The sequence below is a fragment of the Oryzias latipes genome, chromosome 4 (assembly GCF_002234675.1).
Source record: "Oryzias latipes chromosome 4, ASM223467v1".
NCBI classification, from domain to species: domain Eukaryota; kingdom Metazoa; phylum Chordata; class Actinopteri; order Beloniformes; family Adrianichthyidae; genus Oryzias; species Oryzias latipes.
The window spans coordinates 4,825,814-4,841,060 of record NC_019862.2 but is presented as its reverse complement, the minus strand read 5'-3'; positions in this window follow the sequence as shown (position 1 = coordinate 4,841,060).

The following is a 15,247-nucleotide window of genomic DNA, read 5'->3' as shown; positions in this document are numbered from 1 at the left end:
TTAGTCTTGGTCATGGTGGAGAGGTAGCAGTCTGACTATTTAAGGGTGTGTACAGGTGTCTTTTACACAGATAACCAGTTCAAACAGGTGACATTACTATATTCTTGTTATTTGTTTTGGATAGATCGCTTTTTACCCAAAAAGCAGACTATATTTATTTGATGCTGAGCCGGAACAGACTTGGCCTGGAAACGGGAAGGATCTGCTGACCGTCATGATTGGGTTAAATAAAGCATCATATCAAAGAGAAAGTTCACCTCTTTCCGCTTGTTTTTGTCCAGATGATGAAACTAAAGTTTTGTTTAAAGAAGCCAGTGATCTGGAACATAAGCTACGTAGCTGGAACGTCTTTTTTAGGCAGGCATTATCACAGTAGATTATCACTTTTTAATGCACACCTAGCAGCCAATCAGAATCGAGTATTCACAGGGACCCTGGTATAAATACAGGTAACAAGTGGAGGATTGAAGAACTTCTTAACCCTTGTGCTATCCTAGGCACTTTAACGTTGGGAGTTGGGTCATCTAGACCCACTAGACAGTGCTCTGAACCTTTTTTCTTCAATGATTTGTGATCTTCACTGGTGTCCATGGATTACATGAAATCTTTCCACCTTTATCCACCTTAGTCATGGTAGGGAGAACACGTCAATGTAAGGGTGGGGTCATCTAAGATAACACAAGGGATAAAGAAGTAACAGGTCTTTGAGAAACAGAATTCCTACTTGTTTGATAGAGATGAATACTTATTTTCTGCACAAATATTCAAATAAAGTCTTTATAAATCAAACTATGGTTTTCTGGATTCTTTTTTTTACATTCTGTCTCTCACAGTTGAAGTGTATCCATGATAAACATCACAGACATTTCTTATTTCATCTCGCTAAGCAGGACAGGACAGAAGCAGGACAATCAGTGACTGGAAATGAAATATTTGCTACACATTTTGTTGTATTTATCCATCGCAACTTAAAAGTCAGACGCGACTGAAGTTAGCTTGCGGTTGTTAACAATCACTTTCACTTTGACGTTAAAGGGAAAATTTTCATCCCAACGTTACATTTAAACCAGCCAGAAACACTTTACAGAGAATGAAGATTTTATCAAATAAAGTTGCGGATCTGTGTAAACTTGTAAAAGGGACTTTTATGAATTTTCCTACAGTAAGGTGAATTAGGAAGGCATCTGTTAAGAAACTTTAGCACAGAAAATGTTCTTCTGTGTTAAAAGATGCACAATGAATTAAGATTTATGTAAAAACAAAATATGATAAATTGTTTTACTCTGAAAGATGATCTGAGACATGGTTGGGTTCTCAGTGTTATTATAGTGTTCTATAGAACAAAAAAAACTAATTTTGCTTTCATTAAATTTATTTTACAAATCGGAAACAACTTCTATAAATCAATGACTTTGTTTCATCGAACTTCATCATGGGTAAATAAAAAACTTTTAAATTAGGTTTCTTGTAGTATCATTTTAATTTGAGAAATAGGTTTTTCAGAAACCCAGGAGCTAAAACATTTTAAACGCAAACTTCTTTCCCATTCGGACCGGTCCGTGAAAATATTGTCTGACATCTAACCCGTCCGTGGCCTAAAAAAAAGGTCGGAGACTCCTTTGTGCTATCTTAGATGACCCCACCCTTACATTGACGTGTTCTCCCTACCATGACAAAGGTGGATAAAGGTGGAAAGATTTCATGTAATCCATGGACACCAGTGAAGATCACAAATCATTGAAGAAGAAAGGTTCAGAGCACTGTCTAGTGGGTCTAGATGACCCAACTCCCAATGGTAAAGTGCCTAGGATAGCACAAGGGCTGAGGTACTTTAATTGATTACAAATGAAAGGCAAATGCATGGTAGTTCAAATGACAACTTAAATCTACCATTTCTAAAGCACAAGAATCGTTGACAAAATCAAATCACAAACAGATTTTCCAATTGAGCAGAATCAACAACTTAAAGGTTGTGAAACTGTGACCCAGGTATTACCCAGAATTCTCAATGATGTTCTGCAGTAAAGAGTGAAAGAAACTGAGCTTAACAGCATCAGAAAGACTCTTAGCAAAGGAAGAAGATAACTGACTTTTCTTTTGAAGTACTGAACTGAACCACCAAAAGAGGAACTAAGAACAACTAGCTGAGGACTGAGATTATTTCAGATATACTTGTATTGTTACTTCAATTCAGATTTATTAGTTGTTTCTTTTTGTTTGTAAAAACAAGCCTGCACTATTAAAAAAAATGAGCTTTACTTTATTTTAAGAATTAAGAATAAAAAGGTGTGTGTGCACATGGTGCATCTTTAAAGTGGTCCAAATACAGAACTATGAGGAACTTCTTTGAGTTTCTGACAGAAACTTAAAAACGCAGCGATTTTGAGACGCATCACTGACGGGTTTTTTTTTTGAACTTTTAACTTTTCCTCTTGGAGCCCAGTCACTGGTCACATCAGATAGTTGTCCTGACTAAGTCTAGTTCTGTTGGAGCTTTCTTCCTTTTATTTCTTTAGAGACTTGAAAGAATCTGAAAACCAACCCTGAAGCACAAACAGCTCTGTTTCCATCACACATGCAGGCAAAACTTTATTGAAATTCTAGGAATGTGGAAAAAACACAATTTTGCAATTACATTGTTTCTATTCAATCATAATTATGCAAATAAACACAAACCAACTGAGGCAACATGTCATTCAGAAACGTGGCAATGGATGTGAACAGTATTTTGATTGAGAGCAGATACATTCACATTTCTGCCATCATCATCTATCAAAGGAGACGTCGGCGTCTTCTTCAGGTTGTGGAGCGGCGAGCTCCTAACACGTGGGAGTGGCTATGGATGAAGCTATTTTAGAAAATGTCGGTTGGTGATTTTATTACAGAGCAGCTGTGGATCCAACAATCCCACATGACACGCTCAACTTTTGATGAGCTGTTGGATGATGTGGGACCTCTGGTGGCGAACGGTGTGGAGTGACCGAGTCCTGCCAGCTGTGTTCGTTTGTTGGTTTGTGACTCATTTAATTTCGAAAAAAGTGTTTCCATTGCAGTTTTGTGAAATATGTCAAACCCACCTGCTCCAAGCGCGAAAGCTTTCTCGATAAATGTAAGTTTTTTCGAAATTGTCGTGTTTATTTACTATCAGAAGTGTGTGCAAACAGTGGAAATGCAGCCACTGAGTCATTGCAGCTGCCTTAAAACTACTGTGAAGTCCAGAACTGGGCTTAAAAAAATCAATTTTCACTCAGAAAAAAATATGACTTTAATAAATAAACACATTCATTTCGGGGTTTTTTCTTCTAAAAATTGTGCTAGTTCTTGATCTAAATATTTACATTGATAGTTTCAACTTCAGGATTTTTTAAAATAACTATTCATGTAAAAAGATTTTTTGTATAACCAAAAATCTGAAAAGAATTTTAAAAATAAAAGGACTTTAGCTGTTGAATCATGAATTAACTCAAACCTGTGAATAGATATAAGATCAATTCAGTATGTTTACACAGTGACACATGCAATGCACAATGCAGACACACTGGTGAGGCGGACTCTAGGATGACGTCATGAAATGGGCGGCACCTCAGAGATCGAGTCGTCTTACTTCAGGGAATGAAAATCGTTCACGAAAATAAAATTTTTCGTCAGCCAATATTTTTCTCATATTTCAATAAAGTGGGAGGCAGTGGCTCAGGAGGTTGAACAGGTCGTCCAATGATTGAAGGGTTGGTGGTTCGATCCCCGCTCCCCCCAGCCAACTGTTGTTGTGTCCCTGGGCAAGACACTTCACTCTCCCTGCCTCCAGTGCAGCACCACTGGTGTGTGAATGTCTCAGAGGGGCAGAAGACATGAACTGGCAGCCACGCCTCTGTCAGTCTGCCCCAGGGCAGCTGTGGCCACAACAGTTGTTACCTTCACCAAGTTTGAATGAGGAGTGAATGAATAATTGTAAGCACTTTGAGTGTCTGGAAAAGCGCAGATAAATCTAATACATTGTTATTATTATTAATTTTTTAATATCAATGAATTGTTTAGTGTGCCAAAAACGGTTTACTCTGAAAGGTTTAAGAAAAGCGTGATATTGGCCCTTTAAGGTTTTTCCCAGTATATAAGGGGATTCCGTGGTTGCTCCTCTGTCAAGGAAAGGTTTCTAACTGCGTTCATAGGTTACGGGCCAAACAGTTGAACAGAGTGCTTGGCCTTCTTGGAGTCTATCATGGAAATTGTATGATGCACCAATCAGGAAGTCCATTGTTCTACAGAAGGACCTCAATGCCCTATCATCCAGAGGAACTGACTTTTCTGGGTTTTTTTTCCCAGAAAGCAGGTTATGCTAGTTACCACAGTAAGTTTGAGGCTAAGGAAGTGGATAACCTCAGCTTTCAGTTCCAAAAACAGAGGTATGTTTCAGGGTAGGTCAAGTTGCCATAGCAACTCATGCTCTGAACATAACCTGGTCTGGAGCAGGTTTAGTTGAAGGTTAGTTTGTTGTCAGAGAGGTGAAGCAGCATGGCGTGTCCATTTGAGGATGATTTAGTGGATGAAGAAGCTCAGATAATACTTTTTCCACCAAGAGAGGGTGATAAGACCACATATGGATGTTGGAAAGAGAAACATTTCTACATTGATCTAACTTAATTATTTGCTTCAGTTAAGATAAATCAATTATTTTTTTGTTAAGTCAGCTTAAAAATAACACGTAATCTTCAGACAGTTATTATACTTTCTTTCAAATGAATCCAATTAAGAAAGTGTAACTTTGGTGCTGCTGTTAGATCGGCACCGCAAGGAATTGTGGGATATCATTCCGTTTGCCTGTCTGGACAGATTTGGGTTTAAGTGTCGGTTTTTGACCAAATATGTTGTAAAAAAATATTGAGTTGGATAGACAGCAGAAACTCTTTCTTTTGCTGATGATGCAGCCGTATTACTTTTTTAATGGACGTATAATCTTCATACGCCGTCATTAAAATCTCAAACTCCGTTTCACTAAAGTATAGTTCTCTCTTTTTTTCTAATTTAAGGTAATTTTGGAGCAGAAGTGTTTTGATGCATATTTGCATCAAGAGGTTAACAGTTAATGCTGACTTAAAAGTTCTCATAGCCAAACTTTTAATACATTTTCAAATAAGTCAGAATAATATGAATATCAAAAAATGCATTCCAAGTTTGCCTAAAATAAATGTGTAAGAAGTTGAAGACCTTCTGCAAGGCCTTTCATTGTGGCATGTTAACATAAATCCAGCCACTAGAGGGAGACAGAGAACATGAACATTTTAGATCCAGAAAGGTCTCCTGCTGTGTGCAGAATTTGTCTTCCTGTTTTCCAGCAAATTTGCAGAGCAGAACAAAACGAATGCCTGCTATCTGATTCTGAACGCTGCTGCTGCTGCGTGGAAACACAAGACCATCAGACACAGATGCTTTAACCGTGAAAAGTGTGGACAGTCTACAAAAGAATCTGTCGTGAGATTATTTTTTCCGTCATAGCACAATATTTGTTTTGCTGAGTGATGTGGACCTAATGTTTAAGGCCAATGTTTTTTTTAATGAATAAAGCAAAACAACAACAACATAAATGTCCTGGTATTACAAAATTGAGCTTATCCTCATCAGTTGCAGCCAGTCCTCAGTGGTATGCGACACTGAGACCGCAACATAAATGGCTTTAAGTGTATATGGTAGCAGCAGTGTTAAATGTTTGCTTTCAGGTGTTTATACTAAGATGACAAATTCAGCCCTGTCACTCCTGAAGCACGTCTGGGTGTGAAACTTCAGGACGTGTCTTGTTGCCATGGTCACCAGTAGTTTGCCGGAGTTTAGGAGGTATCTGATGAAATGCTTTTAATTGTGTAGCCTCAGAGTTTCGAGTTAACGTTCTGAGCTACAGTCGGCATGAAATTGTGGAGCATGGAGGGGATGGAGGTGTTCTGCTGATCAAACAGGGGGAAGTGAGAGGGGAGCGCCCCTCCACCTCTAGATTAACACCAACACGCCGGGATGGTGTGAACCTTTCATTTGATGCAGGTTGATGTCATGGTAACGAGGCTGACGCTCAGAATCCTACCTGTTCCACGGTCAGCGGATCCTCCCAGCTGCACAGACATGTCTGCGCTCGGGTTCTGCACGGCCGTCAGACTGTCAACAGCTTGCTTCATGGGTAATCTGATCACTTAGTCCGTAGCACTTTTGCCAGCTAGAAATGATGATGTTTATCTGCAGTGACATTCTAGCGGGGGTAACTGTGATTTCATTAAAGTGTAATAGGTCCCCCTTCCCAAAAAGTGGTGGGTTTTACCTTGTTAAAAGATTTTTTCCCCTCAGTAGGGTTGTGTGAGCTACTTAGGACTAGTTAGTGTCTGACAGCAGTCAGAGAACTAGAATCATGACAGCTCAGTCTTGCTATCAGCCAACCAGAACACAGGAATGTACACTTTTTTTCCTCTTTGCTTTAAATGCTTGCAACGTTTTCTGGATTCATTCAACAACCACACAGTGAAAGCTTCAGCTACAACACCTTTTCGGTGAGCCGGCACTGAAGTACACACTGGTTTGTTTAGGCCGAGGTCAGTGCTGCAGAAGGAGGATGCAGGATGTAAAACCTGCAGGGTTACGCCTCCACATATCACTTTTGAACAGCGTCTAGTTTTACCCAACCAAGAAAAATCACATTGTGGTGATCTGACCTTGGTTGGTTTTTTATTGGAATTTTCTTTTTTCTTAACCCCTTGACACCTGAATGTATTTGTAGCTTTTCAATTAAAAAAAACCAACTCACTTCTGTTTTTGCTTTCAAATTGACGCAGAATTTGGGTAAATTTAGAGCAGAAGTGGTTTGATGTAAATTTGCATCAGTAGACGACAATGAGTGAATTCATTGATAGACTCCACCAAATCTAAATACAAAACAGAATAAAAAACTTCTTGAAAGAACAAAAGAACAAGCACTGATTGCTCACAATGAGGATAAAGATTTGGGTTGCACAGCGGTTTGGTGGTCAGCTCCGTCAACAGCAGTCTCTCATCGCCTTTGTGCTTTTAGCATAAAAAAAACAAACATCCATAGAAGATTTCTAGTTTGGTTCATCTCCACAGGCTGTTGTATTTTTGTTCTTTATTCCAGACCAAAATTGTTTGTTTTGAAGAAATGAAGTGCTTGAGTGAGACAAAAAGACGATGTGAACGGCAGCAGATGAAAGATCCTGAATGATAAACTCAACATTGAAGTCTGCTGGTTTGAACGCTTTCTTCCTCTCGTTTCCCTCCTTATGGCCCTGTGTTTGTGTTGCAGAGACTTTGCTTGACCTCTCAAATGAAGTTTTGGTCTGGCCGCGCAAACATCTGATGCCACACACTCACGGTGGAGTGTGAGAACCGGTCCTGGGAATGCAGCCTCCACCACAAATCTGAGCAGGATTATGAAGGGAGCTGCTGTTATCGGGATTATTTTTTTTACTAATTTGCTTGATTCTAGTGGATTGAATGTCTGTTGGCAGATGATTTGTTATAATTTATGTTAATTATGATTACTGTGCTTATAATCTAATGTCAGGCTCCTGTGATGAAGCAGAATTTAGGTTACCGGCGCCTGGAAACTGAGACCAGATGTTTGTGATGGTCTTTGTTGCCTCTAGGTGGTGCTGTTGGTTGTGTAGTCTGTTACTCACTGAGATTTATTTTAAGCTTCTGTCCTTGTGCTCTTTAAATTCATGATAGTTTTTCCTTTTTTGTGGCATTCCTGAAGGAAAATGAGGAAAGCTCCAAAACAGTATTGAGACATTTTAAGTATTGATTTCTTTTTAAGAATAAAAAAGTATTTCAACAGAGCTGAGGAAAAAATCAAGACTGGTAGTGGGACCTCATACTTGGCAAAAAAAAAAACAAAAAAACATTGTCAATAAATTTGATTTAAAGTTTGTTTAAAAATGCTTGATTCCTCATGTCCCATGATGCACCTCTCTTGTCCCGTGCAGTCTGCTGTCTCCTGTTCGATTCCACTGTGTCTGCTGGCTGCCCAGACTCTCCAAGTCCAAGGCCCGAGTCGAGATTATCATCACTGTAACATGATCAGGAGCCGCAAAAGCCTGATTTTATAAGCTGAAATCAATTGTAGACTTGGTGGAGTGCCCCCATCCACCCCCATCCAACCCAAATCCACCCACACACACATCGTGGCCTGTTCAGGGTCCAGCACAAAGCGTCTGTTCTGGACAGACTGTAGACCAGGGGTCTGCAACCTGAGGCTCCTGACCCACATGTGGCTCCCCAGCCCCTCCACAGGGGCTCTTTGGCAGAAGAAAAGTAAAATATTAAAATAAAATATCTTATTTTTAAGTAAGGGTTACTAAATGAACATTGATTATAAATTTATGGCTGAGCTGCACCTACAAATAAGATAAACTTAATAAAGGTTTTTTCAAACCCTGCTGACCTCAAGAAGCCTTGCTTGCTCCACACTTCCGCCAGAAGGCACAGATTTCAGATTTGCAGTAGTAAGTACGAGAAAGGAGGACGGCTCACCAAGGTAGACCTGAGGTATATTAAGAGAAAACGTCATTTTAGTCCTGGGTTGTTTAAAATCTTTCCCATGAGTTCATAATGCTGCTCTGAAATGATCGTGTTTGGCATGGGAGTCTTTTATTTTGAAAGGAAGTCATACAAGCATCTGTGAAAAGTAAAAAAATAAATAAAAATTCCCATTTTGAGATAATGCTAATTTCTCTTTACATTTCTGTTTTTACTCAACCAAAGAGAAAATATTTTTATATATTTATATTAAATTGATTAGAAAAGTGACAATGTAATGAATTCAAAGCAGTGTCAAATTTTCCTAAAGAGTAAAATAAGGCTTAGCAACTCCTACTAGTTTTTGATGAGTAAACACACCGTACACACCGGGACGTACACACCGGGACGTACACACCGGGACGAATATTCGCCAGCGTTTTTCGCCACGTTTTTTGTGTTCACACCCAGGCGATTTTCGCTGACGATGAGCCGAGCGAACATGCAATTTCATTCCCTTACATTAGATGGCGCTTAATGTAAAGCAGAAATACTCCTGTACACAAGGTGGCGCTGCGCAACTTTATGATTCTTAAAGTCTCTTTTCACTCAGAAGAAGAGAGCAAGTATTTACGCGCTTGTCAGAATCACACAAAGAAAACATGAATATTTCAAGCACCAGTAGCTCCAACTGGTACTTGGTAAGGGGATATTTAAGAATGTCCGTCATTATTTCTTCACGGCTATGCAGATGCAACTCGGCGTCTATCTTCTTCGCTGGTATGTGTGCTCAGAAAGGCAGTTTTGTGTTTGAGCGCCCCCAAGTTGTGTTTTACTGTTACTTCAGAAGCTACAGACACGTGTGCAAAAGCGCCATTCTCATTGGTCGAATAGATTTCGACGCGACGCGTCAAAAAAAAAAAAACGAACCCGAGGCGTTTTTTTTTTTTGACGCGTGGCGTTTTTTCGCGTCGGTGTGCACACTCTCATTGGTGCCCTTTGTTTAGTCACGAGGCGTTAAACGTCGGCGAAAATCGCGCGCGAAATTCGTCCCGGAGTGTACGGGCCTTAAGAAACCAGTCAGAATGGATCATCACAGGTTGCAGTCACAGTCCTCTTTAGGGAGTAATTTTTATTGAAAACATTAAAAAGCCTAAGAAAACAATTAAAACTCATGATTAACTCATCTCACTTGATCTTAGACACAATGACAGAATTGAGGGAAACAGATGTGTTTAAACGTATTTTTTAACATACAATTCAACATCAGGGAAATCTTTCTGGCTAAGTCATTGTGTTCCATCAAGTGAAATGAGTTAATTTGACTGAAATTTGGACAAACACTTCAGTTTTAGAGCTTTAGCAGCGAACAAAATTCCCACAGAGGTAAAGTGGTTGAGAGGATTAAGAAAAGGATCAAATAAAGTACTAATCACCAGACTTAATCGCTAAATGATGCAGTAATTCTGCTTTGTATTAATTCTATTGCGATTGAGGCAAATATCTGTGAGAATTCCAAGGGTGCACCGATGCAATCCCCCTCCCCAAATGATGTCCTCTCCCTCGTACAGGCCATATGGCGGCATGCGCCCCGCTCCGACTGCCAGCGCCTGCTCTCTGCACACAGGCCAACAGCTTGCTGGACACATAATTAATTTGCATCAGCGTCTGCCATTTATTTTCCAACCTACATTTGTTAATTGGACAAAGGAGGTTCAAACCGCCTGAATGTTTCTGGGTTTGTTGGGGCTGCTAATTGGGTGGACCGAACAGTGAGGGGGTGACACCGGAGCAGAATCACAGAACGGGAAGCCACGCAGAGGTGAGAACCGCTATAGAGCCTGGACAGGAAAGTCTTGCATGTTGCACTGCGTCCACACTGTCAGCATGACTCATTTCTGTTGTCCTGTCCTGTGCTGGGCCTAATGCGGGCTGGCAGAGCCCCCGTCCTTCTTCCTTTCTGGTGCATCTTTTTGCAGCTTTGTTAAACTCAATAGGCAATAACTGTGCTCGAGCAAAGTTGAATCACACTTAGAGTATGAACTTAATCAAGTTAATTGCCTAGTAAAGGCAAACATTATTGAAAGGCGAGCGCAGAGCTCTGCAGCTTTTGCTTTTTGTGTTTTGTAAACATCAAAAGATGATGATGAAAGTCATTATCAAACGATCAGAGAGATTCAAAATGCACATGAGGAGAAACTGTTAATTAGAAATCTTGAATATAAACTAGGTCTCCTGTTGTATTGAGTTTAATGCAATTCTGCCGTCTTGAATAATAAAAAAGGGCAGACTGCTCGGAGAGCGAATAATCAGAGAGATTAGAAGCTTTTAGGAAAATCACGTAAAATGATATCATGCTCGTGCTTTGGCCGCTTCCAGTATCAGGGACTTCTTTTTTCCAAGTCAACACGTCTTCATCACTGAGACTTTTTTGGTGGGGGGGTGTCACGGGGGGAGGAAAGAGGTCTCCGGGTCTTTAATTGCAGAGGCGTTTTGGCTGTAGGGGCTGATTCCGCCAGCCAGGATGCATGTGTGTGAGGGGGGGCCTAACCCCAAACCCCACCCATGGATAAGCAAAGCAGGGCATGAGGTCTCCCACCATTGTTAATCACCTGCCCCCCCCCCCCCCCCCCCCCCCACATCCTGGTTCTTCCGCTCACTCCCGCTCTGATTTGCAGGCAAATTAATCAGAGACGGCGATGAAATTTAATTGTTATTGTTCCCAAATTTAGCAACATCTTCTACTGTCTTCATCACTCACTTCCAGAGGGGACAAGGGAGGGGCAGGGTAATGGGGGGGGGCTTGAATCAATTATCCAAATGATGCTGCACACTTTTTGCACGTTACTTTGTTTGGTGCTCATCGGTTCTTGGAGTTTAATTATTAAACATCATTCCTCTCAATCCTGAGAAGCTTTGTTCCGATTGGATCTCTCCTCCAGATGTTTGGACTCCAGTCCGAACTAAAACCAGAACGACCCAAAGGCCAACCCCCCCACCCAACTCCCATTTCATGACATTGAAGTCAGACTAGAACCTCATCTGTGGGTTCCAGAGCATGACCACAAAAAAAAGGCAGGCACATCCAGTGGAAGTGAACAGAAATTGAATTAAGGTTTGTTCAAAACTGACACTCAATTATGTAGCACCTAACGATTATTTAATCTTTTATTTGATTTGGAGGGGCCGTCTTTTCAAAGGCTTTGTCTGGCAGAGCAGACGGACAGAAAAAGCATTCAGATTGGTGTTCGATAGGAAATGAAAGCCTTAGTGGTTCCCACCCTCCGAGGAGAACCCAGAGTGTCTCTCATTAAAACATTTCAACCTCTACTTTTTGCCGCCATCGTTGCCATCTTCCTTCTATGCCATAAACTGGAAATTTAAATATTGCAGAACGATTTAAAAGTATTAATCGATTTCTTTGGTCTCCTATGTGATAATGCCTGATAGTTTCAGTTTGTAGGTGAAGATGGAGATTAGGATTCAGTTCTGCTGCTGGATCTCTGCGTTTTTCATCTTCTTTTCTGCACAAAAATGTGTTACATTTGCAAAAGAAATGATAAGATAAGTCGTGTTCAATTCTGGGACTGCTACAAAGTTCAGACAGACCAACAGCTGCAGGTCTTAAAAGAAAATATTGTTTATAAAGGTTAGATTTTCTGATTTGTTTCAACAATTATTACTTAGTGAACAGGAAGGGGTGAAGGTTAAACTGCTCTTTCCACGTCAAACGTGTCATTGTCTTTAAAAAATCTGGAGATGTGTTTGTATTTTCTTCCCACTGCATCTGACTGGTGGAATTGTGCACCAACTGACATTTGACCTCATCCAATTTAGGCAGCTCGGACGGGGCCATGGGGCGGCCTCATGAACACTCTTGTGAAGGAGAGCGGCTGGTTCATTAGGGGTTGGGGGCTGGGCCCGGAAAACATGACCCAAGGATCACTTTGTTGCTGATTACTCATTGACATTTCCCTGCCTTGTGGGACGCTTCTATTTCTGACAGTTGCTCCTGCAGAGGGTGTGTTGGGCGACGTGTCCGGTGCCACTCGTCATGCTGGCCGCGGCCGTGGCTGCGAGGAACAGCTGTCTGCGCTAACGAGGCCAGAGCCGAGCAGAGCGGCGAGGCGGCGGCGCTCCAGCACACCAGAGCACCACTCAGGCTGCAGCAGGCCCCAGGATACGTAAACAACGACTTAATGAGAATGCATGCCATTACTGTAATTAACACAGCTCACGTCAAGCACTGTCAACTTTCAAGTCTCAGAAAGGTATTGCATTACACTGAAAGGGCTGGCATGCAATGACCACAGGCTCCTCCTGCAACAGCCCAGATCTGCACCGCCCAGGAAATAAACAACCTCAATAACAGCACACGTAAAAAAATGTCAGTGAAGAAAGAAACCTTCATAAATGACCGTATCCATTAGAGGTAACAGTTCTGTTACGTTGAACATAATGCAGCGGGTTTTACTCTCAATATAAAAATAACGTTCTAGATGCTCAAAAATAACAAAATACGATGTGGTTATTAAAAAATCAAAAAGTTATATTTTCTCTGTTTACGTTTTCAGAAAATCATTTTCATTTATGTGCCGCTAATTGAAATCAAATGATTAAAAAGGGAAAAAAAAACAATAACAGGATCTTTCTTAACGCTTGGGTTGGAAGCTTGAGTTGTCTTTCTTGTTTTACTATTTGTTGTTTGCATTATTATTTTGAACAGCTAAATAAGTTAACTTTATTTAAGTTAACTTAATCAAACTTTTCAGTTTTAGAACAAAAAAAATCTTTAAAGTCTCTCTCCGATTATCTTTTGATCTACTTTCAAAGCTTTCCCATCTGTCTTTTAATGATGATTATGCCGTTTTTAGCCAAAATCAATAATCCTGTGTCATTGTCTAGTTTCTGCAGAGCGGCACGAGTTCATTAGAAATTCACCTATGAGTCGGGGGGGGGGGGGGGGGGACACCTCCCCATTTTTTTGTCTGCTCCTTGAAGAAATACGCAATTACTAAATAATTTTCTCCATTTCTGTTCTCCATCATCAGATAAATGGCACAAGAACATTTTAAAAACACCAAAAACACAATTTTCATCTTTAAACATCACAAGATTACCCAAAGGTGTGTAAAAACGAATGTATTCTTTCAAAAATCTGTAAATTCAATTTCCCTGATAAGTTCAAATAACGCGGTTGGGTAATGTAGTTACCTTTCTTAGTAACCAAGAAATCTATTGACTAATTGTTTTTGCTGATGCAGCACAGTTTCTCTTACTGACTGTTAAACATGATATGTTAAAGTGAAGTAGTTTATGAACCTGTGCAAACCGCCGGGTCCTGTTTCACCAAAAAATTCTCTTCTTGTCAGAAGGGGAAAATGGGTGGGTTACCAATCAGGGTGAGTGGGTTCTGATTGGCTAAGACAGTTTCATGTTTCATGACAGCCAATCAAAGTCAATGTTGTTTTACACACAAGCCTGGGCTCATCCCACACAAACACCTTACATGCATGTAGAGCTTGAGTCCATATCAGCTTGGTAAAAAGTTCTTCTTTTCTAGGTGGAGATAGAAGAACTACTTTCAGACTATTGTCTCAGGTTGAAAGAGTTAAAAGCTGCGTTCACATTGAATGCGATCCACACACCAAATTCCCTGTTCGCCGGCTGTCCAAACATGTGTTCCTTAGCTTGATGCCCTGGCCGAGTGTGGGAGGAGCTACCAGCTAATGATTTTAGCCTGATAGCTACATGGAGACACCGCTGTGTTTATCTAATTTTTAATGCATGGAAGACACAGATGATGTTGAGATATCAGGTTTATTTATTTTTAAGAGCTCTACAAAAACATTGGTAATCACGACTCCATGTCTGTCGGGTACCGGGGGCCAGGGCGGTTAGGTTCACCTTCACTTCCGGGTTGGGGCTTTTATTTTGTTAGGTTCCGGTTCGGTGTTCTGTTGTGCTTCTGTTGATTTGACTTCTTCATCGCCAGCACCTGTTTACTCACCTGTTGTCAATCACTGTTGTGTGTGTGTGTGTGTGTGTATATATACCTTGTGTTCCTCCTCACTTATCACCGGATCGTTCTCTAATGACGGTTACTAGTGTACGAGTCTCAGAGCCTTCCTCAGGATTAAAATCCTTGTGTTCCACAACTTCTGTCGTCCTGCATCTTGTGTCCACGTCTTCGTTCCTTGACGTTACGATCCGGTCACCATGGACGCAGCAGACGCAGAAGCTTCTCGAGCAAACGCCAGCAGCCAGGAGTGGGTCATCCGCCACCAGGAGGAACAGCTGAACTGCCTCCACCGAGGTATGCTGGAGATGGCCGATCGCCAGGAGAAACAGCTGACTGCGATCTGCGATCGCATCGACACCCTGGCAAGACAGGTTCAGCAGCCGCTGACACCTCATCCGCTCCATCCCTCCTCTGTCGCATCCGCACCGATAGTTCCGGTCCAAACGTCTCCCGCCCCAGCGGTTCAGCTGGCCCGACCAGAGAGGTTTTCTGGCGACTCTGGGGACTGCCGGGCGTTTGTCACACAGTGTGAACTCCATTTCGAGCTGCAGGCTGCCAGTTTTGCCACGGATCGTGCCAAGGTGGCGTTTATTATTCCTCACCTCACCGGCAGAGCCGGAGCGTGGGCCACCGCGGAGTGGCAACGTGGGGGAGCAACCTGCGCTTCTCTTTCTGTTTTTCTCTACGCCTTCACCCAAGTTTTTCAGCACACGAAACCCG